The following is a 23,418-nucleotide window of genomic DNA, read 5'->3' on the forward strand; positions in this document are numbered from 1 at the left end:
CCACTCTTGAGATCTTGAACCACTTTTAAATTGCTGCAAATTAAGCACTGCTTTTCTGTCTTTAAAATTCTTCAAGGCATTTCCCTTTTCTGTTTAGATCTGTTGCATGATTTTGCATCTTTTACTTCTCTGTTTGATTGCTATTTACACTTTCCTGTTGAATTTTAATTTCCAGCACCCACTCCTCTTTATATTTCATGCAATTTACATTTCTTGTCATTTAAGATTCTTGCAATTTACATTTCTTGCTCTTTAAGTTTCTGTCTAATTTTACTTACTGCACTTTATAATTTCTGTACACTTACTTTCTGCAACTTTAAATTCTTTGCACTTTACATTCTGTTCTCAAATTTTCACTCAATTCACTCAATGTTAGCTTGACTAAACTAATCACCCACTAAAGTTGCTTGATCCATCAATCCCTGTAGGATCGACCTCACTCTAAGTGAGTTTTACTACTTGATATGACTCGGTACACTTGCCGGTGAGTTTTAGGTGTTTTGGAAAATTCGTTTTTTCACAAAATACCATCAACATGCTGGAGACTTCTGGATTAGCGAAGATCCTTTGTTCTTGGGAGTCTGTTCTGGTTTATATGTTTTGGTTAGATACTTTTATCTCCATTGAATAATACAAACTATGATGACTCCTCTTATAGGAGATTTTTGGAGAGTAGGGTTCTGTATTTGTGTCCCTTTGGGTTTCCTTGGGGTTTCCTTATTTTATTATATGTATATATTGCTATGCTCGGACCGGTTATCTTCACAACCGGATTTTGAGTCTTGATATTCCTGTTTTGACACTCCTTTGTATATATATAATCTCGCGGTAGCTTATCCCTGTTCGTTACGTTATCGATCGGAGTGTTGCACTTTCGAGTTACGGTTTTTGTTTACCCCTTTTTCTACAAAGGCTCCTAGTTATAATCGATAATTCATACTACTATATGTACTAAATTTTTATTTTAGAGGTCGTAATACCTTGCCATCTCTGAATTATGACTTAAGCATAAGACTTTGTATGGTAGGGTGTTACAAGCGCTACATAAGGAATATAAAGGGAGCTCAGTTAACTTTTTCAACTGAGCTCTACCTTTGTTTTCTTCACAAGAAAAATTGGAGCTGAATTGCTCCCACCAAGGATCGAAGAGAGGACCCTTCTATGCGCACAAAGGAAAGCTCAGTTCACTTTTTCAACTGAGCGCTGCACTCTTCGAATTGTTGCAAGCAAGGCACGCTAGGAGGCTGCACCAAGGAGCTTGTCATGCGCACAACTTGGCACACCAAGTGCAAGATGGAGAGCTCAGTTAACTTTCACAACTGAGCCGTTTCCTGGGAGCTGCACCATGGTCCAAAATTCAATTAAAAATAAAATTGGATTCAATTCTTCACCAATCGAACCAAGGCCAACTGGACCCATCTCTCTTCAAATCCAAAGTAAGCAAAGCCCACATCATCACTCAAAGGCACAAGAACAAGTAGAATAGGATTTTTATTTTAATTGTAATTTGTTTTTAATTTCATTTTCATTTCTATTTTTGTAAAGCCTATATAAGGCATCATTTTCATTTTGGTAAGGAGGTTAGCTCTAATAGAGAGCATAGGAGGCTGGCTCCAAGAAGGAACAAGTAGAATAGAGAACTCACTTTTACATTCTAGCTTGAATTGGAGAATTGGGAAGGAGAATTGATCTCTCTTCTTCCTGGTTCTTTCTTCTGCACTCTCTACTCTTTTGTTTTGCATCTTGGATTGAGAATTGAAGGAATTCTGTTTCAATCTTAATCTAAGATCTCTCTCTTATTTACTTGCTGCATAATTTGAAGGAATTGTGATTTGGATCTAAATTGTCTTTACTGTTTTCTTCTCTATTTTCTTTTGCAATTATTCTTCTGCTGGATCAAGGAAGGGGTTGAGATCTAGACTTGTTTTCTAGTCTCATTGATCCCCTGAGATCTTCACTTGTCTTTTTGGAATTTGCAATTAAGTTGAGATATCTTGCTATTTTGAATTTTTCAAGAAATTTCCCTTTTCTGTTTAGATCTGTTGCATGTTATTGCATCTTTTACTTCTCTGTTTAATTGCTATTTACACTTTTCTGTTGAATTTTAATTCTCAGCACCCAACTCAATTTACTTTCAAGCCATTTAATTCTTCTGCTACTTTTACTTTACTGCAATTTCCTTTCCTACATTCTACAATTTCACATTTCCGTTCACATTTAGCTTGATTTAATTTCCTGCATATTTACATTTTCTGCAATTTAAATTCTCAGTTGCTTGATCTATTACTTTCTTTAATTTCCAGCACCCAATCCTCTTTACATTTGATGCAATTTACATTTGTTGTCATTTAAGTTTCTACAATTTACTTTCTTGCACTTTAAGTTTCTGTCCAATTTAGCTTCTATACTTTAAATTTTCTTGTCATTTACTCCCTGCTGCTTCAATTATCACTCAAATCACTCAATGTTAGCTTGACTAAACTAATCACCCACTAAAGTTGTTTGATCCATCAATCCCTGTGAGATCGACCTCACTCTAAGTGAGTTTTACTACTTGATGCGACCCGGTACACTTGCCGGTTAGTTTTGGGTGTTGGAATTCGTTTTCCAAAATATCCATCACACTTGTTCATTAAATAAGAATAAATTAATTTAAAAAATTTAAAATTTTTTATTTTTCAATTTTTTTAGTTTTAGAATATTGTTGAAATTTTTTATTTTTCTTCTATTAGAAAAAAATTTATTTTTTAGTTTAAAACTTTAAACAAAAATAAAAAATTTACAGATCTTTTGTTTATTGGATGTTGCTGAACTTTATTTTATTTTTCTAATTTAAATAAAAAATATTTAATAATATAATTTAAAAATTAAAAAATAAAAAATTTAGTTTTTTAAAAATTTTTAATTTTTTTAAAATATTTTTTTATCTTTTTTATTCACCGGATAAGACTACACCCGGACAGTTGACTTTTTTTTGCTGCACTTGTTCACAAATTAATAATAGATTAATTTAAAAAATTTAAGATTTTAATTTTTTTTATTTTTTAAATAATTTGGAATTTTTTATTTTTTTTTACAATTAGAAAAAAATTATTTTTTAAGTTTAAAAATTAAAAAATAAATTTACAACTCTGTTATTTAACAGATATTGTTGGACTTTATTTTATTTTCTAATTAAAATAAAAAAATTAATCATATAATTTAAAATTTCAAAAATAAAAAATTTATTTTTTTAAAATTTTTTATTTTTTTATTCTCCAGATAATGCTGCACTCAGAAAATTGACTTTTTTTTGCTGCACTTGTTCACAAAATAAGAATAAATTAATTTAAAAATTTAAAATTTTTTATTTTTCAATTTTTTTAGTTTTTGAATATTGTTGGAATTTTTTATTTTTCTACTATTAGAAAAAAATTTATGTTTTAGTTTAAAACTTTAAACAAAAATAAAAAATTTACAGATTTGTTGTTTAATAGATATTGCTAAACTTTATTTTATTTTTATTATTTAAATAAAAAACATTTAATAATATAATTTAAAAATTAAAAAATAAAAAATTTAGTTTTTTAAAATTTTTTATTTTTTTAAGAATATTTTTTATTTTTTATTCACTGGATAATGCATTGATGACAAGTCATCTTAGCCTAGTTTTACTAGTCTTTTTCTTTGTTTTTATTAGATTTTATGCACATTATTGCATTGTAAGTAAGTAATTTGGAGTGGAATTGCATGGTTTCCTTGAATCAATCAACCACCCTTTAATTGATATTAAATCATGAGGTTTAAGCTAAATTTAATTGATAATTAATTGATTTATGAACCTTGTGAAATTTGTGATACTTTGATTGGTTGATTTGATTACTTGTAGGTGAAGAAAGAAGAAAATAAGAAAAGCGTGGCTTAAGGAGCGTGTCCAAAGGAAGCAAAAAGCGTGCCCAAAATAAGAACAAGCGTGGCAACATTGAGGAAGAAGGAAAGCTAAGTTGAGAAAGCAAACTGAGCTTCACAAGGAAAAATGGGAAGGAGCAAAGCACCAAGCTCAATTCAATTAGTCAACTGAGCACTAAAGAAAGCAAGGAAACAACATGAAGCTCAGTTCACTAAGTGAGCTTTATCGGGCTCCTTCAAGAATTAATTCAAGATGCAACTCCAAGGAATGGAGCCACCAAGTTTCGAACCAATGACCCAAGGGAGGCAAGGAACGCTCCTTGCAAGAAAAATCAAGAAGAATTAGCCAAAATGTTTCCTCCAAGGTTCGAACAAGGAACCACACACTACCTAGCTTGCAAAGAAAATAAACCAAGATGCTTTGGCTAGGATTCGAACCTAGGAACTCATGCAAGACAAGGGAGGAGCGCCACTTTTAATGCAAAGAAAATGAGCCAAGATGCACTCCAAGAGGATCGAACCAGGGAATTCCATGAAAAGCAAGGAAGGAGCGTCCAACCCTTCCAAGGAAATTAGCTTCAAATTTCCTCCACCAAGAGTTGAACCTGGGAGCTTGAAGACAAAAGCAAGGCGCCACACAACGGGAGCTTAGTTGGTTTTCCCAACTGAGCGCTACATTCCCCCATCACCCACATTTTGGCGCAACACTTTGGCACACCAAGGGGCTGTGACACGCAACAAGAAGCACGCCAAGGATGCCTTGATGCGCACACAAAATTGGACAAGCAAGGCAAGGTGGGCGCTCAGTTTGGTATTTGAACTGAGCTTTCCCCTGGGAGGTGCACTTGGGCCAAAATTCACTAAAAATCTAATTTAATTTATTTCTTCACCAAATTTTAAAGCCCACCCAAATTCTTAGATCTAAATTAGAAAGTGTATAAATAGGTGTTAGTTTAATTTAGGGATATCTTTTACCTCTGGAACTTTATTATTTTTCACTTTTGGCTTTCTTTTGATTTCCATTTTTTTTAATTTTGAGCTTTTACTTTGAATCTGGATCTTAGAGAATTGGGAAGGAGAATTGATCTCTCTTCTTCCTTGTTCTTGCTTGAGCACTCTTTACTTTTCATCTTGGATCTTGAGTGGAGAATTGAAGGAATTCTGTTTCAATCTCACCTTGAGATCTCTTGTTAATCTTTCTGCATAATTCAAATTCTGTTTACTGCCTTCACTTTCTTTTCTTCTGCAATTTACTTTTATATTTTCATTTTGCAATTGTTCTTGTTGGATCAAGGAAGGATTTGAGATCTAGACTTGTTTTCTAGTCTCTTCCACTCCTGAGATCTTCAACATCCTTTTAATTGCTGCAAATTAAGCATCAGTTTTTCTATTTTCATTCTTCAAGCATTTTTGCTTTCCTGTTTAAGGTCTACTTCAATTCAACTCACCTTTTACTCTTCTGTTTGTTGCAATTTACTTCTTCTTGTTTAAATTCTGCAATCCCAGCTCCCAATCCCTTTTATAATTCAAGCAATTTATATTTCTTGCACTTTAAGATTTAGTCATTTACATTTCTTGCAATCTAAGTTTCTGAAATTTACATTTCTTGCACTTTAAGATTCAGTCATTTATATTTCTTGCAATCTAAGTTTCTGAAATTTATATTTCTTGCACTTTAAGATTCAGCACTTTTACTTCCTGTTCTTTTCAATTTACTGCAATTCTTCCCTCTCCCTTTACAATTCATGCAATTTAGTTTCTGCCAATTACAAACCACTCAACCAATACTTGATTCGCTTGACTAAATCAACCACTAAACTAAAATTGCTTAATCCTTCAATCCCTGTGGGATCGACCTCACTCATGTGAGTTATTATTACTTGATGCGACCCGGTACACTTGCTGGTGAGTTTTGTGTTGGATCGCTTTCCACACATCAAGTTTTTGGTGCCGTTGCCGGGGATTGAATTAGATTGACAATGATTAAGTGAAGTGGAGATCTAGATCAAGCACTTTTTCTTTTCCGTTTCTTTAATTTTTTATTAACACACTGACTATTTGAATTTTTGCTTAAGCTAACTAAAACCCCACTTTAGCAATTGAGTGGAGCTCTTATGGTTTCTCTGGCTTTGTGTGATTTTTATGTTTTTGCTTGTTGAATATACAAGAGAAGCAATTCTCTTCTATTGATCTTTTAAGCCTGTCAACTGTTTGATATATTGTGCCAACTAACCCTCTAACCATATTTTGGCATGATTATATTCAATCTTCATTTGGACTGTTTGTGATTGTGAAGATTATGGAGAAGAACCCAACAAATCCCATTCGTTGTGGGAACAGTGTCCTCACCCCAGATGACAATGCAACCCATGAATTGAAGCATCCACTCATCACCATGAACGATATTGCTCAATGGCTTGAAGCCTTCCCACAAGGAAATATAATCGGAGGGGAGGATCTAATGAGTGAATTCCTGGCCAAGTTGAAACAACCCCAGGGAATTAATACGCTAAAGGTAGAAGTGCAATCATTCACACAAGAGAAGGGAGTGGTGGAAATTGAAGGTGTCAGTGCAGTCATGAACCAAAATAAGCAGATGCATCAGCAGACTCTGCAATAACTAGAGATGATGGTCAAAAAAATCAATAAGCTGCGAACTGCTGTAGTAAATGCATACAAGCTAACTCAAAACTCACATGGTTGGAATCAACCTGAACAAGGTTTTGGAGCAATTGACCATGAGCAACAAAGTTATGAGCGATTACACTATCCAAACAATACCGCAAGTATGTTCCAACACAAGTCTCAAGGTGATGTGTACAACCCGCCCTGGAGAACTCATTCCAACTGGAGGAGAAGTGAGCACCAAAATCAAGGACCAAGGGACTTCAACTACAACAACCCCAATTTCCCAAACCAGCAAAGACACCACCATACCAATATTAACCACTACACATCACCACCACAACACTCACCCTTCCAATCTCAGACACTCCACAACCAACCAATCTCACAAGACTCTCAGAGGATCACCAACTTAGAGATCTTAATAGAGAGAATGATGAAGCACCAAGAGGAAATAAGTAAAGAGCAAGAAGCCTCAATCAGAAAACTTGAGAGGCAAATGGCACAACTGACTAAGCACCTTGCAGAAATGGGTGAGGAGATGGCAATTACCTCCCCCAGAGCCACTGAGGACAACCTGAAAGACAATGAGAAAGTTGCCAGGTATGAGAAATGGAAAGCAATCATAGAGGCAAGTAAAAAGAGGGCTATGGGAAAAGAAACAATCATCAAGGAAAAGCACCACAGAGAAGTTCCTCAAGAAGAAATAGAGAAAAGAAAGCCCACAGTAAGAGGAGAAAATCAAAGGCAACAGAAGCCTCAACTTCCATGATCAGAGGATGGAGGATGTCAAGCTAGTGATAATAAAGAAGCACTTGTTGGGAGGCAACCCAACGTGAGGTAGTTATCTTTTCATAGCTAGTTTAATAAAAAGGTCAATCAGTTTTATCTATACTGCAAGAAGCTAAGTTTGGTGTTGCACACCAAAACAATGTAAGGGAGAATGAAGGATTCTAAGTTTGGTGTTCCACCAAAATTTCATCATAAAATGCATTCTCACTTTCTGCTTAATGCTAGCTTCAAGCATTTAGATAAACTAGTTAACTATCCTGCTGTCTCCTAGTTTTTAGTTCTATTACCCTTGGCAAAGAAAAAAAGAAGTTCTACATATGATCAGTCTGATGCTCGAGAACCATTGGCAAGGTACTAAGTTTGGTGTTCCCACACCAAAGTAAGTTTAAAAGCCCACAAATAACTCATGCATGCTAACCATTTTTCAAATGCTTGGGAACAAGCAACTTTTAATATCATTGCAGAATATCATACAAGCTTTTGGAAGAATTAAGCATCGTCAACCAAAAAGAGGAAAAAGGAATTTAAAGACCAGCAATGATGATGATGAGGAATAAAGCAAGCAAACTTCAAAAGGTTGTATTGTTAAGTGATTATTTTGCATCACTGCTATGATTGAAAGTGATATTATACCCCTATCTGTCTTCCTGTCTAGTATAGTTTCTCTATAATTCAATAATTAAGATGCTTGATCATTCACAACCCTATAATCTCCAAACTTGTTTGCACTCAATATCTCAAAAATGCATCACATGAAAGTTCTTTGAAAAGATGGATTGAGGAATTAAACAATTTTGAGGCAAGCAAAAGATTAGGAGAAGTGGTGGTTCTAGTTGTACGATTATGCATTGAGGTTGCATGCTTATGAAAACTTGCATGGGAGCTCATAGGCAGGACATAGAGTTCAAAGAAGTATTGTGGAGATTCTCAAACATTTATTGATCCAAGAAGCAGCAAACAAAAGAAAATAAAGAAAATACAAAAACAAAAGAACATGGCCTAAGGCTCTGAGCATCAATTACTAGGCAGAAAAGAAGAAAGAAACAAGAACTCAAAGAGTTGTTATCCTAGTAAATGCTTGTGGTCGAATGTGCCAAAGAGAGAGGCTTGAGAAAGTAAATCCTTAGGGGTGCTTTAACACATAATACCTTAAAACCAACTGGTTTAGGAGTATTGATTGAAAGCTTATCTAAAGAGCCGCTTTGAGACATGACACTTAGAGTCAAGGCCAAAACATAGAAATCATAAGCTGCTTCAAGGTGATTACATATAAAGAGATCTCCATGATACCATTTGGATGAAAGTCCTAAGACCTAAGACTTCCAAGATGTAGGGACTAGTAAGCACTGAAGCCCTTGTATGAGCATATAATTTAGAGTTCACCCCACTGTCACTTAATCACTTCACTCACAGGACAATACAAGTTATTCTTCAATCCATTCCAATTGAAAGAACCTTTGAGCATAATTATCTTCTTGCTTGGGGACAAGCAAGTTTTAAGTTTGGTGTTGTAATGACAAGTCATCTTAGCCTAGTTTTACTAGTCTTTATCTTTGTTTTTATTAGGTTTTATGCACATTCTTGCATTGTAAGTAAGTAATTTGGAGTGGAATTGCATGGTTTCCTTGAATCAATCAACCACCCTTTAATTGATATTAAATCATGAGGTTTAAGCTAAATTTAATTGATAATTAATTGATTTATGAACCTTGTGAAATTTGTGATACTTTGATTGGTTGATTTGATTACTTGTAGGTGAAGAAAGAAGAAAATAAGAAAAGCGTGGCTTAAGGAGCGTGTCTAAAGGAAGCAAAAAGTGTGCCCAAAATAAGAACAAGCGTGGCAACATTGAGGAAGAAGGAAAGCTAAGTTGAGAAAGCAAACTGAGCTTCACAAGGAAAAATGGGAAAGAGCAAAGCACCAAGCTCAGTTCAATTAGTCAACTGAGCACTAAAGAAAGCAAGGAAACAACATGAAGCTCAGTTCACTAAGTGAGCTTTATCGGGCTCCTTCAAGAATTAATTCAAGATGCAACTCCAAGGAATGGAGCCACCAAGTTTCGAACCAATGACCCAAGGGAGGCAAGAAACGCTCCTTGCAAGAAAAATCAAGAAGAATTAGCCAAAATGTTTCCTCCAAGGTTCGAACAAGAAACCACACATTACCTAGCTTGCAAAGAAAATAAACCAAGATACTTTGGCTAGGATTCGAACCTGGGAACTCATGTAAGACAAGGGAGGAGCGCCACTTTTAATGCAAAGAAAATGAGCCAAGATGCACTCCAAGAGGATCGAACCAGGGAACTCCATGAAAAGCAAGGAAGGAGCGTCCAACCCTTCCAAGGAAATTAGCTTCAATTTTCCTCCACCAAGAGTTGAACCTGGGACCTTGAGGACAAAAGCAAGGCGCCACACATGGGGAGCTCAGTTGGTTTTTCTAACTGAGCGCTACATTCCCCCATCACCCACATTTTGGCGCAACACTTTAGCACACCAAGGGGCTGTGACACGCAACAAGAAGCACGCCAAGGATGCCATGATGCGCACAATGGGACGCGCACACAAAATAGGGCAAGCAAGGCAAGGTGGGCGCTCAGTTTGGTATTTGAACTGAGCTTTCCCCTGGGAGGTGCACTTGGGCCAAAATTCATTAAAAATCCAATTTAATTCATTTCTTCACCAAATTTTAAAGCCCACCCAAATTCTTAGATCTAAATTAGAAAGTGTATAAATAGGTGTTATTTTAATTTAGGGATATCTTTTACCTCTGGAACTTTATTATTTTTCACTTTTGGCTTTCTTTTGATTTCCATTTTTTGTAATTTTGAGCTTTTACTTTGAATCTGGATCTTAGAGAATTGGGAAGGAGAATTGATCTCTCTTCTTCCTTGTTCTTGCTTGAGCACTCTTTACTTTTCATCTTGGATCTTGAGTAGAGAATTGAAGGAATTCTGTTTCAATCTCACATTGAGATCTTTTGTTAATCTTTCTGCATAATTCAAATTCTGTTTACTGGCTTCACTTTCTTTTCTTCTGCAATTTACTTTTATATTTTCATTTTGCAATTGTTCTTGTTGGATCAAGGAAGGATTTGAGATCTAGACTTGTTTTCTAGTCTCTTCCACTCCTGAGATCTTCAACATCCTTTTAATTGCTGCAAATTAAGCATCAGTTTTTCTGTTTTCATTCTTCAAGCATTTTTGCTTTTCTGTTTAAGATCTACTTCAATTCAACTCACCTTTTACTCTTCTGTTTGTTGCAATTTACTTCTTCTTGTTTTAATTCTGCAATCCCAGCTCCCAATCCCTTTTATAATTCAAGCAATTTACATTTCTTGCACTTTAAAATTCAGTCATTTACATTTCTTGCAATCTAAGTTTCTGAAATTTACATTTCTTGCACTTTAAGATTCAGTCATTTATATTTCTTGCAATCTAAGTTTTTGAAATTTACATTACTTGCACTTTAAGATTCAGCACTTTTACTTCCTGTTCTTTTCAATTTACTGCAATTCTTCCCTCTCTCTTTACAATTCATGCAATTTAGTTTCTGCCAATTACAAACCACTCAACCAATACTTGATTCGCTTGACTAAATCAACCACTAAACTAAAATTGCTTAATCCTTCAATCCCTGTGGGATCGACCTCACTCATGTGAGTTATTATTACTTGATGCGACCCGGTACACTTGCCGGTGAGTTTTGTGTTGGATCGCTTTCCACACATCAAGCATCACACGGACAGTTGACTTTCTTTTGCTGCACTTGTTCACAAATTAAGAATAAATTAATAAAAAAATTTAAAATTTTAATTTTTTATTTTTTGGATATTGTTAGAATTTTTTATTTTTTTACAATTAGAAAAAATTATTTTTTTAGTTTAAAATAAAAAAAATAAATTTACAGATATTTTATTTACCAGAATATTGATGTGTGAAAAACGATCCAACACAAAACTCACCGGCAAGTGTACCGGGTCGCATCAAATAATAATAACTCACATGAGTGAGGTCGATCCCACAGGGATTGAAGGATTGAGCAATTTTAGTTTAGTGGTTGATTTAGTCAAGCGAATCAAGTGTTGGTTGAGTGATTTGTGAGTGCAAAAACTAAATTGCTTGAAATGTAAAGGGAGAGGGGTAGATTGCAGGAAATTAAAGAGCAAAGAAAGTAAATAAGCTGAATCTTAAAGAACAAGTAATGTAAATTACAGAAACTTAGATTGCAAGAAATGTAAATGGCTGAATCTTAAAGTGCAAGAAATGTAAATTGCTTGAATTATAAAAGGAGTTGGGAATTGAGATTGCAGAAATTAAACAAGAAAAAGTAAATTGCAACAAGTAGGGAAGTAAAAGATGAATTTAATTGCAGTAGATCTCAAACAGATAATGTAAATTGCTTGAAGAAGCGTTCGACAGAGAAATCAAAAAGAAGTTTCAGATCTCAGGACTCAAGAGACTAGATAACCAAGTCTAGATCTCAATGCCTTCTTAGATCCAATTCAGAAATCAATTGCAAGAGAATTTAAAAATCAAACAGAAGAAGAAGCAAAACCAAATTCAATTTCCAAAAGTTGCGGTAAAGTGGGACAGAGAGATCTCAAGGTGAGATTGAGACAGAACTTCCTCAATTCTTCAACCCAAGATTTAGGACAAGTGTAAATGAGATTGAAAACAAGAAAACTAAAAGGAAGAGAATTCAATTCTCCTTCCCTAAGACTCAGAATCTCTAAATAACTCCTAACCAAAAGCTCTCCAAAACTACCCAGCAAAACTCAAAAGAAAAGCTCCTCGAAAACTTAAATTCTAAGCTATTTATACACTCTCTTAAAATGATCTTCAAGCCTTGAATTGGGCCCTTGCTCTTGATGGAATTAGGTTGACAAAAACCTCTGTTGATTGCTCTTGGTGTTGGGAAGAAACCCACTTGTGAACCGGGCCATGAACCATTTAAGTTTGAGTCAAAGTTTGAGGCAAACTTTGACTCAAACTTTTTTTGCAGATTGCCCCTTTGTGCTGCCATCCATGTTTGGCTCAACGTTTGAGGTCAAACGTGAGCTCAAACATGGCTCCTCCCACTCAGCTCTTCTAGCCAACGTTTGGCCAAACGTTTGAGGCAAATGTTGGCGCAAACGTTGGTCATCCAAGGCATCAATCAGGGGTGCTTCTCCATGCTAAAACGGCGCCAACGTTTGACCTCACGTTTGAGGCAAACGTTGGCGCAAACGTTGGGTGCCTCCAGGGTGATCTTTCTTGCTCTTATGGCGCCAACGTTTGACCTCACGTTTGAGGCAAACGTTGGCGCAAACGTTGGCCCTTCCCTTGACTCTTCTTCAGCCAACGTTTGCCTCAAAGTTTGAGGCAAACGTTGGCGCAAACTTGGCTTGCCTCCAGGGTGTGGTTGCACTCTTTCTCACGTTTGAGTCTAAGTTTGAGGTAAACTTTGGCTCAAACGTAAGTCCTTCCTCTTGCCTCTTGCTGTCCCCTTTTCTTCAACCTTCTTCAAAGCTTTTTCACCTATCATCAATCAATCAAAAGTATCAAAGCTATGCTCCAAATCATGAGATTGTTTCTCTTTCATAATATATGATAATTATAGCATAAAATCTTATGAAAGTGCATCAATTTATCCATGGTTAATTGAATCAAAGGAAGCATGAAATTCTACCCAATTGGCTTACTTATGGCTCAAGAAGGTGCATAAAATCTATTGGAAACAAAAGAAAAAGACTAGTGAAACTAGGCCAAGATGACTTGTCATCACAACACCAAACTTAAAACTTGCTTGTCCCCAAGCAAGAAAAGAATTATTAAGAAGAAAGAATGAAAAGGAAGTCAATGTTCATGCTAGCGTAGTATTATTGGTAGCTCATGGGATTTTATGCTGATATGTAACTACTCACTTCTTATTGACATCTAGGCATAGAAAGTCTCCTTCAAGCATCACTTAACACATTGCTATGACCTCTCATTATTTATTTGTCCTTGATGTTTGTTTCTCTTTATTTTCCTTTTCGGTAACATCCAGCTCAGTATCATGTGTGCAGCAATTCTTTTTCTTTTTACTTTATTTGTGCTCAACACATTATTCACTATAAACACTTGGCTTACATTTCTCTTAGAACATTGATGCCCAGCACCTCTTTGGGTCACTAAATGTCTTGTAGCTAAGTTGCTTTTGATAGTGGATTTTCAGTTGATAATCCCGGGTTAGTTAACCCAAGTTACCAAGTGTTGATGCACTCTAAAGAACTTAATAATCCAAGCAGATCCTAGTACAAAGACACCACAGGCATATATTCTAAGGTTTAAGCTATTGGTGTCTAGCTTTATTCCTTTTTTTTTTCTTTTTTGTTTTCTTTACTGCCACTTTTGGCTTTTCTCATTCTACTTATATCTTTTTTTCTTTTTTTTTTCAACCAAGGACTTTTTATTTTTGAGATTCATAGACAGTGAGCTAGTTTACACTTAAAAAGAAGACAATCTATTCCTATTATTTACTAAAAGTGAGCTATCATACGATCACACATACATACCACCACTTACTATTATTGTACTTCCAGCTAACAAAGAACTATCTTACTTCACATTCCAAACATTTCTTTTATTGAATTAAAGATGCAGGGGACAAAACATGCATTTAGTTAAGTGAAAGTAAACACACAAGCACACACTTAGACTAGCTTACTTATTGCAAAAAGTGATTCTACTTGTACTAGATGAACACTTTAGCAAGACATAAATCAAAGCATTTCTCAACAGCAAGAGTTAAGTATAGATACAACCTATTGGTTTGCAGTTCTTTTGTCCTTCTTTCTGTTGTGCCACTTTTGAGTTATAATGCATAATGTCTTCAAATGGTGGTTAGTTCCCTGCACAATTCTCAAAAGTTGCTTGCTTCGCAAGCCCTTAGGTGGCTGGTTAGTGTGCATGAATTGAGTGTGGTTTTTGGATTTAATTTGGTGTGGGAACACCAAACTTAATTCCTTGCCACTGTCTCTAATGCAACAGGTTGTCCACTTATGAATTCTTTTGGCCTTGCTAAAGGTTATGGAACTAAAACTAAAAAGCAATTAAATGGTTGAATAATTTGTCTGATTGCTTAGAGCTAGCATTATGCAGGAGGTGAGAGTATGATTTTAAATGAGATTTTGGTGGAACAGCAAACTTAGAATCCTTCATTCTCCCTTAAATTATTTTGGTGTGCAACTCCAAACTTAGCTCCTTGCAATACATACCAATTATTTAACCTCATTTTTATTGAAATGGATATGAAAAGGAAACTACCTCAGGTTGGGTTGCCTCCCAACAAGCGCTCTTTTATTGTCACTAGCTTGACATCCTCTGTGTTTGTTCAGTTCAGATACTGAACTTCCTTTTCCTTGTCCCATTGTCCTCCTAGATAAGGCTTTGCTCTATGCCCATTTATTGTGAAGTGGCTCTGTGTAGCTTCATCTAGCAGCTCAATGCTTCCATAAGGAAAAACTTTTGTTACTAGATACGGACCTGTCCATTTGGACTTGAGCTTGCCAGGGAAGATCTTGAGCCTTGAGTTATACAGGAGCACTTGCTGTCCTGGCTTGAACTCTTTCTTTGAGATCTTCTTGTCATGCCACCTCTTAGCTCTCTCCTTGTATATCTTAGCATTCTCATAAGCTTCTAGTCTAAACTCATCCAACTCATTTAGTTGTAGCAGCCTCTTTTCTCCTGCTGCTTGAAAATCAAGGTTGTGGAGTTTAGTGGCCCAAAAAGCTTTATGCTCAAGCTCCACAGGGAGGTGATTTTTTATTTTTTTTTACAATAAGAAAAAAAATTATTTTTTCACTTTAAAAATAAAAAAAATAAATTTACAGATCTGTTATTTGCCAGAATATGCTAGACTTTATTTTATATTTCTAATAAAAATAAAAAAATTAATCATATAATTTAAAAATTCAAAAATAAAAAATTTTGTTTTTTAAAATTTTTAATTTTTTAAAATTTTTTTTATCTTTTTATTCACCGGATAACGCTACAACCAGACAGTTGACTTTTTTTTGCTGCACTTATTCACAAATTAAGAATAAATTAATTTAAAAAATTTAAAATTTTAATTTTTTTATTTTTTAGATATCATTAGAATTTTTTTAGTTTAAAATTAAAAAAAATTAAATTTACTAATCTGTTATTTACCAGAAATTGCTGGACTTTATTTTATTTTTCTAATTTATATAAAAAAATTAATCATATAATTTAAAAATTCAGAAATAAATTTTTTTTAAATTTTAATATTTTTAAAAATATTTTTTTATCTTTTTATTCACCGAATAATGCTACACCCGGATAGTTAATTTTTTTTTTTTGCTCCACTTGTTCACAAATTAAGAATAAATTAATTTAAAAAATTTAAAATTTTAATTTTTTATTTTTTGGATATTGTTGGAATCTTTTATTTTTACAATCAGAAAAAAATTTATTTTTTTTTGTTTAAAAATTAAAAAAATAAATTTACAGATCTGTTATTTACCAAATATTGATGGACTTTATTTTATTGTTCTAATTTAAATAAAAAATTAATCATATAATTTTAAAATTCAAAAATAAAAAATTTATTTTTTTAAATTTTTTAATTTTTTAAAAAATATTTTTTTTTTATCTTTTTATTCACCAGATAAGACTACACCCTGACAGTTGACTTTTTTTGCTGCACTTGTTCACAAATTAAGAATATATTAATTTAAAAAATTTAAAATTTTTATTTTTTATTTTTTGGATGATTTGGAAGTTTTTATTTTTTTACAATTAGAAAAAATTTATTTTTTAAGTTTAAAAATTAAAAAAATAAATTTACAACTCTGTTATTTAACAGATATTATTGGACTTTATTTTATTTTTCTAATTGAAATAAAAAAATTAATCATATAATTTAAAATTTCAAAAATAAAAAATTTAGTTTTCTAAAATTTTTAATTTTTTGTAAAAATATTTTTTATTTTTTTATTCTCCGGATAATGCTGCACTCAGAAAATTGTCTCTTTTTTGCTGCACATGTTCACAAAATAAGAATAAATTAATTTAAAAGATTTAAAATTTTTTATTTTTCAATTTTTTTAGTTTTTGAATATTGTTGAAATTTTTTATTTTTATTCTATTAGAAAAAAATTTATTTTTTTTAATCTAAAACTTTAAACAAAAATAAAAAATTTATAGATCTTTTGTTTACTAGATATTTCTGAACTTTATTTTATTTTTCTAATTTAAATAAAAAATATTTAATAATATAATTTAAAAATTAAAAAATAAAAATTTAGTTTTTTAAAATTTTTTATTTTTTTAAAATATTTTTTTATCTTTTTATTCACCGGATAAGACTACACCGGACAGTTGACTTTTTTTTGCTGCACTTGTTCACAAATTAATAATAGATTAATTTAAAAAATTTAATATTTTAATTTTTTTTTATTTTTTGAATAATTTGGAATTTTTTATTTTATTTACAATTAGAAAAAATTATTTTTTAAGTTTAAAAATTAAAAAAATAAATTTACAACTCTATTATTTAACAGATATTGTTGGACTTTATTTTATTTTTCTAATTCAAATAAAAAATTAATCATATAATTTAAAATTTAAAAAATAAAAAATTTAGTTTTTTAAAATTTTTAATTTTTTTATTCTCCGGATAATGCTGCACTCAGAAAATTGACTTTTTTTTTTGCTGCACTTGCTCACAAAATAAGAATAAATTAATTTAAAAATTTAAAAATTTTTTATTTATCAATTTTATTGGTTTTTGAATATTGTTAGAATTTTTTATTTTTCTACTATTAGAAAAAAATTTATGTTTTAGTTTAAAACTTTAAACAAAAATAAAAAATTTACAGATTTGTTGTTTAATAGATATTCCTAAACATTATTTTATTTTTCTTATTTAAATAAAAAACATTTAATAATATAAGTTAAAAATTAAAAAATAAAAAATTTAGTTTTTTAAAATTTTTTATTTTTTTAAGAATATTTTTTATTTTTTATTCACTAGATAATGCATCACACGGATAGTTGACTTTCTTTTGCTGCACTCGTTCACAAATTAAGAATAAATTAATAAAAAAATTTAAAATTTTAATTTTTTTATTTTTTGGATATTTTTACAATTTTTTATTTTTTTACAATTAGAAAAAAATTATTCTTTAGTTTAAAATAAAAAAATAAATTTACAGATCTGTTATTTACCAGAATATGCTAGACTTTATTTTATATTTCTAATAAAAATAAAAAAATTAATCATATAATTTAAAAATTCAAAAATAAAAAATTTAGTTTTTTAAAATTTTTTATTTTTTAAATTTTTTTTTATCTTTTTATTCACCGGATAATGCTACAACCAGACAATTGACTTTTTTTTGCTGCACTTATTCACAAATTAAGAATAAATTAATTTAAAAAATTTAAAATTTTAATTTTTTTATTTTTTAGATATCATTGGAATTTTTTATTTTTTTAAAATTAGAAAAAATTTTATTTTTTAGTTTAAAATTAAAAAAAAATTAAATTTACTAATCTGTTATTTACCAGATATTGCTGGACTTTATTTTATTTTTCTAATTTATATAAAAAAATTAATCATATTATTTAAAAATTCAGAAAAAAAAATTATTTTTTTAAAAATTTTAATATTTTAAAAATATTTTTTTATCTTTTTATTCACCGAATAATGCTACACCCGGATCGTTAACTTTTTTTTTGCTCCACTTGTTAACAAATTAAGAATAAATTAATTTAAAAAATTTATAATTTTTATTTTTATTTTTTGGATATTTTTGGAATCTTTTATTTTTTACAATCAGAAAAAAATTTATTTTTTTAGTTTAAAAATTAAAAAAAATAAATTTACAGATCTGTTATTTACCAAATATTGATGGACTTTATTTTATTGTTCTAATTTAAATAAAAAATTAATCATATAATTTTAAAATTCAAAAATAAAAAATTTATTTTTTTAAAATTTTAAATTTTTTAAAAAATATTTTTATCTTTTTATTCAACGGATAAAACTACACCCTGACAGTTGACTTTTTTTTGCTGCACTTGTTCACAAATTAAGAATAGATTAATTTAAAAAATTTAAAATTTAAAATTTTTTATTTTTTGGATAATTTGGAATTTTTTATTTTTTTTAAAATTAGAAAAATTTATTTTTTAAGTTTAAAAATTAAAAAAATAAATTTACAACTCTGTTATTTAACAGATATTGTTGGACTTTATTTTATTTTTCTAATTGAAATAAAAAAATTAATCATATAATTTAAAATTTTAAAAATAAAAAATTTAGTTTTCTAAAAGTTTTAATTTCTTTAAAAATATTTTTTATTTTTTTATTCTTCGGATAATGCTGCACTCAGAAAATTGTCTTTTTTTTGCTACACTTGTTCACAAAATAAGAATAAATTAATTTAAAAAATTTAAAATTTTTTATTTTTCAATTTTTTTAGTTTTTGAATATTGTTGGAATTTTTTATTTTTCTACTATTAGAAAAAATTTATGTTTTAGTTTAAAACTTTAAACAAAAATAAAAAATTTACAGATTTGTTGTTTAATAGATATTGCTAAACTTTATTTTATTTTTCTTATTTAAATAAAAAACCTTTAATAATATAATTTAAAAATTAAAAAATAAAAAATTTAGTTTTTTAAAATTTTTTATTTTTTTAAGAATGTTTTTTATTTTTTATTCAATGGATAATGCATCACACGGACAGTTGACTTTCTTTTGCTGCACTTGTTCACAAATTAATAATAGATTAATTTAAAAAATTTAAGATTTTAATTTTTTTATTTTTTGAATAATTTGGAATTTTTTATTTTTTTACAATTAGAAAAAAAATTATTTTTTAAGTTTAAAAATTAAAAAAATAAATTTACAACTTTGTTATTTAACAGATACTGTTGGACTTTATTTTATTTTTCTAATTGAAATAAAAAAATTAATCATATAATTTAAAATTTCAAAAATAAAAAATTTAGTTTTTTTAAAATTTCAAAGAAATATTATGGAGATTCTCAAATATTTATTGATCCAAGAAGTAGCAAACAAAAGAAAATAAAGAAAATACAAAAATAAAAGAACATGGCCCAAGGCTCTGAGCATCAATTACTAGGAAGAAAAGAAGAAAGAAACAAGAACTCAAAGAGTTGTTATCCTAGTAAATGCTTGTGGTCGAATGTGCCAAAGAGAGAGGCTTGAGCAAGTAAATCCTTAGGGGTGCTTTAACACCTAATACCTTAAAACCAACTGGTTTAGGAGTATTGATTGAAAGCTTATCTAAAGAGCCGCTTTGAGACATGACACTTAGAGTCAAGGCCAAAACATAGAAATCATAAGCTGCTTCAAGGTGATTACATATAAAGAGATCTCCATGATACCATTTGGATGAAAGTCCTAAGACCTAAGACTTCCAAGATGTAGGGACTAGTAAGCACTGAAGCCCTTGTATGAGCATATAATTTAGAGTTCACCCCACTGTCACTTAATCACTTCACTCACAGGACAATACAAGTTATTCTTCAATCCATTCCAATTGAAAGAACCTTTGAGCATAATTATCTTCTTGCTTGGGGACAAGCAAGTTTTAAGTTTGGTGTTTGATGACATGTCACCATGTCATGTTTTTCTATGATTTTCATACAAGAAATTTATAATTAGTGCTTAATTATTGCATTCTTTTGTGCTCAAATGGTATATTTTCTTGATATTTTAATTTTATAAATTTTGTAGGAAATAAGAAGAAAAAGAAGCAAAAGAGCACAAAATATGCTAAAAAGAAGAAAAGAGGAATTTTGGGCACATTTTGGAGTTGAGGTGATGAAGCAAGTTGGCAACTTGGAAACCAAGTTGGCAACGCCAATGTGTGTGCCTGGAGCAAGGAAGAACAAGCAGGTTGGCAACTTGGAAACCAAGTTGGCAACGTGCAAGTGTGTGTTCAGGAAGGATGCGCGTTGTTGCTGGCATGTTTGCCAACAACTTGGGCAACAACGCCCATGCAAAATGGAGGAGAAGGCTTAGGCGTTGTTGCTGGCGTATTTTGCTAACAACTTGGGCAACAACGCCAGACAGCCACCAGAAAAGAAGGATGGGCATTGTTGCTGGCGTGTTTTGCCAACAAGTTGGGCAACAACGCCAGGCAGCCACCAGAAAAGAAGGATGGGCGTTGTTGCTGGCGTGTTTTGCCAACAACTTGGGCAACAACGCCAGGCAGCCTGACCTTGCCCTCTTCAAAAGAGCATATCTTGAGCTAGAAAACTCCAAATGAGGTGATTTCAGTGGCATTGGAAAGTAGACATCAAGAGCTTTCCAACCATATATCATAGCATGGGATTGGAGTTCATTTGAAGCTTCAAAAGCTGGCTTTATTTAGAGCCTCAGAGACTAAGGGCGTTGTTGCTGGCGTGTTTTGCCAACAACTTGGGCAACAACGCCAGGCAGCCTGACCTTGCCCTCTTCAAAGGAGCATATCTTGAGCTAGAAAACTCCAAATGAGGTGATTTCAGTGGCATTGGAAATTAGACATCAAGATCTTTCCAACCATATATCATAGCATGGGATTGGAGTTCATTTGAAAACTCAAAAGCTGGCTTTATTTAGAGCCTCAAAGACTAAGGGCGTTGTTGCTGGCATGTTTTGCCAACAACTTGGGCAACAACGCCAGGCAGCCTGACCATGTCTTCTTCAATGAAACATAACTTGAGCTATAGAGATCCAATTGAGGTGCTTCCAGTGGCGATAGAAAGTAGATATCAAGAGCTTTCCAACCATATATCATAGTCTATAGTGAAGCACAAAATTGAAGCTCAAACCAGAGGCAACTTTGGGCATCAAAACTGAGTTCAAAAAGGCAGAAAGGGCCAAGTGCTTGGCAACAACTTGGGCTGGCAACGCCCAAGCACCAAGTTCCCAGCCCAGAAAATTCTTGGGTACGTTTCCAACGTGCATAAAGCTGGCGTGTTTGCCAGTAACGCCAGACCATTGGGCCAGAAGCTAGAAGAATGAGCTCTGTTTCCTCTGTTTAGCAACACTTCCACCATTGAGCCAATATTCAACAAGGATAAAGCCCACATTGCTAACCCAATTGAAGATCTCCAAATGAGTTTTAGGAGTAGTATAAATAGAGAAGGAGTTTGTACTTTAGAGGGGAGGACTTTTTGAACATTTTACTTTTTAGGACTTTTACTATTACACTAGCATTTTTACTACTTCTCACCCGTCTTCTATTTTGTTTCTCTTGCAACTTTGAATTTCAGTTTGAAAGGAATATTTCTTCTTCTTCTTCTTCATTCTTCTCTACACTTAGTTTAATTTTTAACTTTTACATTTATTGTTGAATTTAGAGCTATGATTCACTAAACCCCACCTTCATTAGGGGAAGAAGCTCTGTTTATTTGAATGGGTTGATAATTCTTCTTTTCCTTCTGATGTGTGGAAAACGATCCAACACAAAACTCACCGGCAAGTGTACCGGGTCGCATCAAGTAATAATAACTCACATGAGTGAGGTCGATCCCACAGGGATTGAAGGATTGAGAAATTTTAGTTTAGTGGTTGATTTAGTCAAGCGAATCAAGATTTGGTTGAGTGATTTGTGATTTGCAGAAGCTAAATTGCATGGAAAGTAAAGAGGAAGGGGAAATTTGCAGTAAACTAAAGAGCAGGAAAATAAATGAGCTGAATCTTAAAGTGCAAGTAAATTAAATTGCAGAAAATTAAATTGCAAGTAATGTAAATGGCTGAAGCTTAAAGTGCAAGAAACGTAAATTGCTTGAATTGTAAAAGGGATTGGGAGTTGGGATTGCAGAAATTAAACAAGACAGAAGTAAATTGCAATTAAACAGAAGAGTAGAGAATTGATTGAATCAAACCAAATCTCAACAGAAAAGTAAAAATGCTTTGAGAATTTAAAAACAGAGAAACCAGTGCTTAATTTGTAGCAAAGTAAAAGAGGTTGAAGATCTCAGGGTGGAAGAGACTAGATAACAAGTCTAGATCTCAAATCCTTCCTTGATCCAACAAGAATAATTGCAAAAGAAGTGAAGAAGAGTAAATTGCAGAATTGAAGAGAAGATGAAGCAGTAAATAGAAAGTGAAATTCAATTATGCAGAGAAAGTAAACAAGAGATCTCAAGGTGAGATTGAAACAGAAGTTCTTCAATTCTTCACCCAAGATCCAAAGCAAGAAAATAAAAGAGTGCTCAAGCAAGAACCAAGAAGAAGAGAGATCAATTCTCCTTCCAAGTTCTCAGAAATTCCAAACTCAAAACCAAAAGTTCAGAATTAAAATGAAAGCTCCCAAAAGGGGAATTCAAAAATAAAATCTAGAGGTGTAAAAAGAGTAAAAGATCAAAAGTTCAAAAGTTCAAAAAAAGGTCCTAATTACATCAAACTAACTCCTATTTATACACTTTCTATTCTTGGATTTTGGAATTTGGATGGGCTTTTGATTTGGTGAAGAAATGAATTAAATTAGATTTTTAATCCAATTTTCAGCCCAAGTTGTATCTCCCAGGGGAAAGCTCAGTTGGAAATTCCAACTTAGCTTTCAAGCATGCTGCCCATGTTGTTTGTGGTGCATAAGGCTTCCTTGGTTGTGTGTCAATTGCACTAGAGCTCAGTTGGAAAATCCAACTTAGCTCTAGGCCGTGTTCTTGTTGTGCGCATGGCAAGCTTGGTGCGCCAAAATTGTTGGGCCTTGGTGTCATGACCGTGTCAAATTGTGGAGGATTGGGGGAGAGGCAATGCTCAGTTGGAAAAACCAACTGAGCTTCCTTGTGTAGCGCCTTGCTTATGGCCTCAATGTCCCCAAGTTCGAATCCTGGTGGGGGAAGTGGAGGAAATCTTTGGAGTTAATTTCCTTGGATGAGTGGGCATTCCTCCTTATGTTTCCAAGAATTCCCAAGTTCGAAACTTGGATCAAGCATTTAAGCTATTTTCCCTTGGTTTTCCTTGCAAGCTTGGTGGCACTCCTTCCTTATGTTTCAAAGAATTCCCAAGTTCAAATCCTGGAGGAAGCATTCTAGCTATTTATTCTTGAATTCCCTTGCAAGGAGTAGCGTGTGGTTCCAAGTTCGAATCATAGAGGAAGCA

The sequence above is a fragment of the Arachis ipaensis genome, chromosome B9, assembly GCF_059453495.1.
Source record: "Arachis ipaensis isolate K30076 ecotype BB chromosome B9, ASM5945349v1, whole genome shotgun sequence".
Classification (NCBI taxonomy): domain Eukaryota; kingdom Viridiplantae; phylum Streptophyta; class Magnoliopsida; order Fabales; family Fabaceae; genus Arachis; species Arachis ipaensis.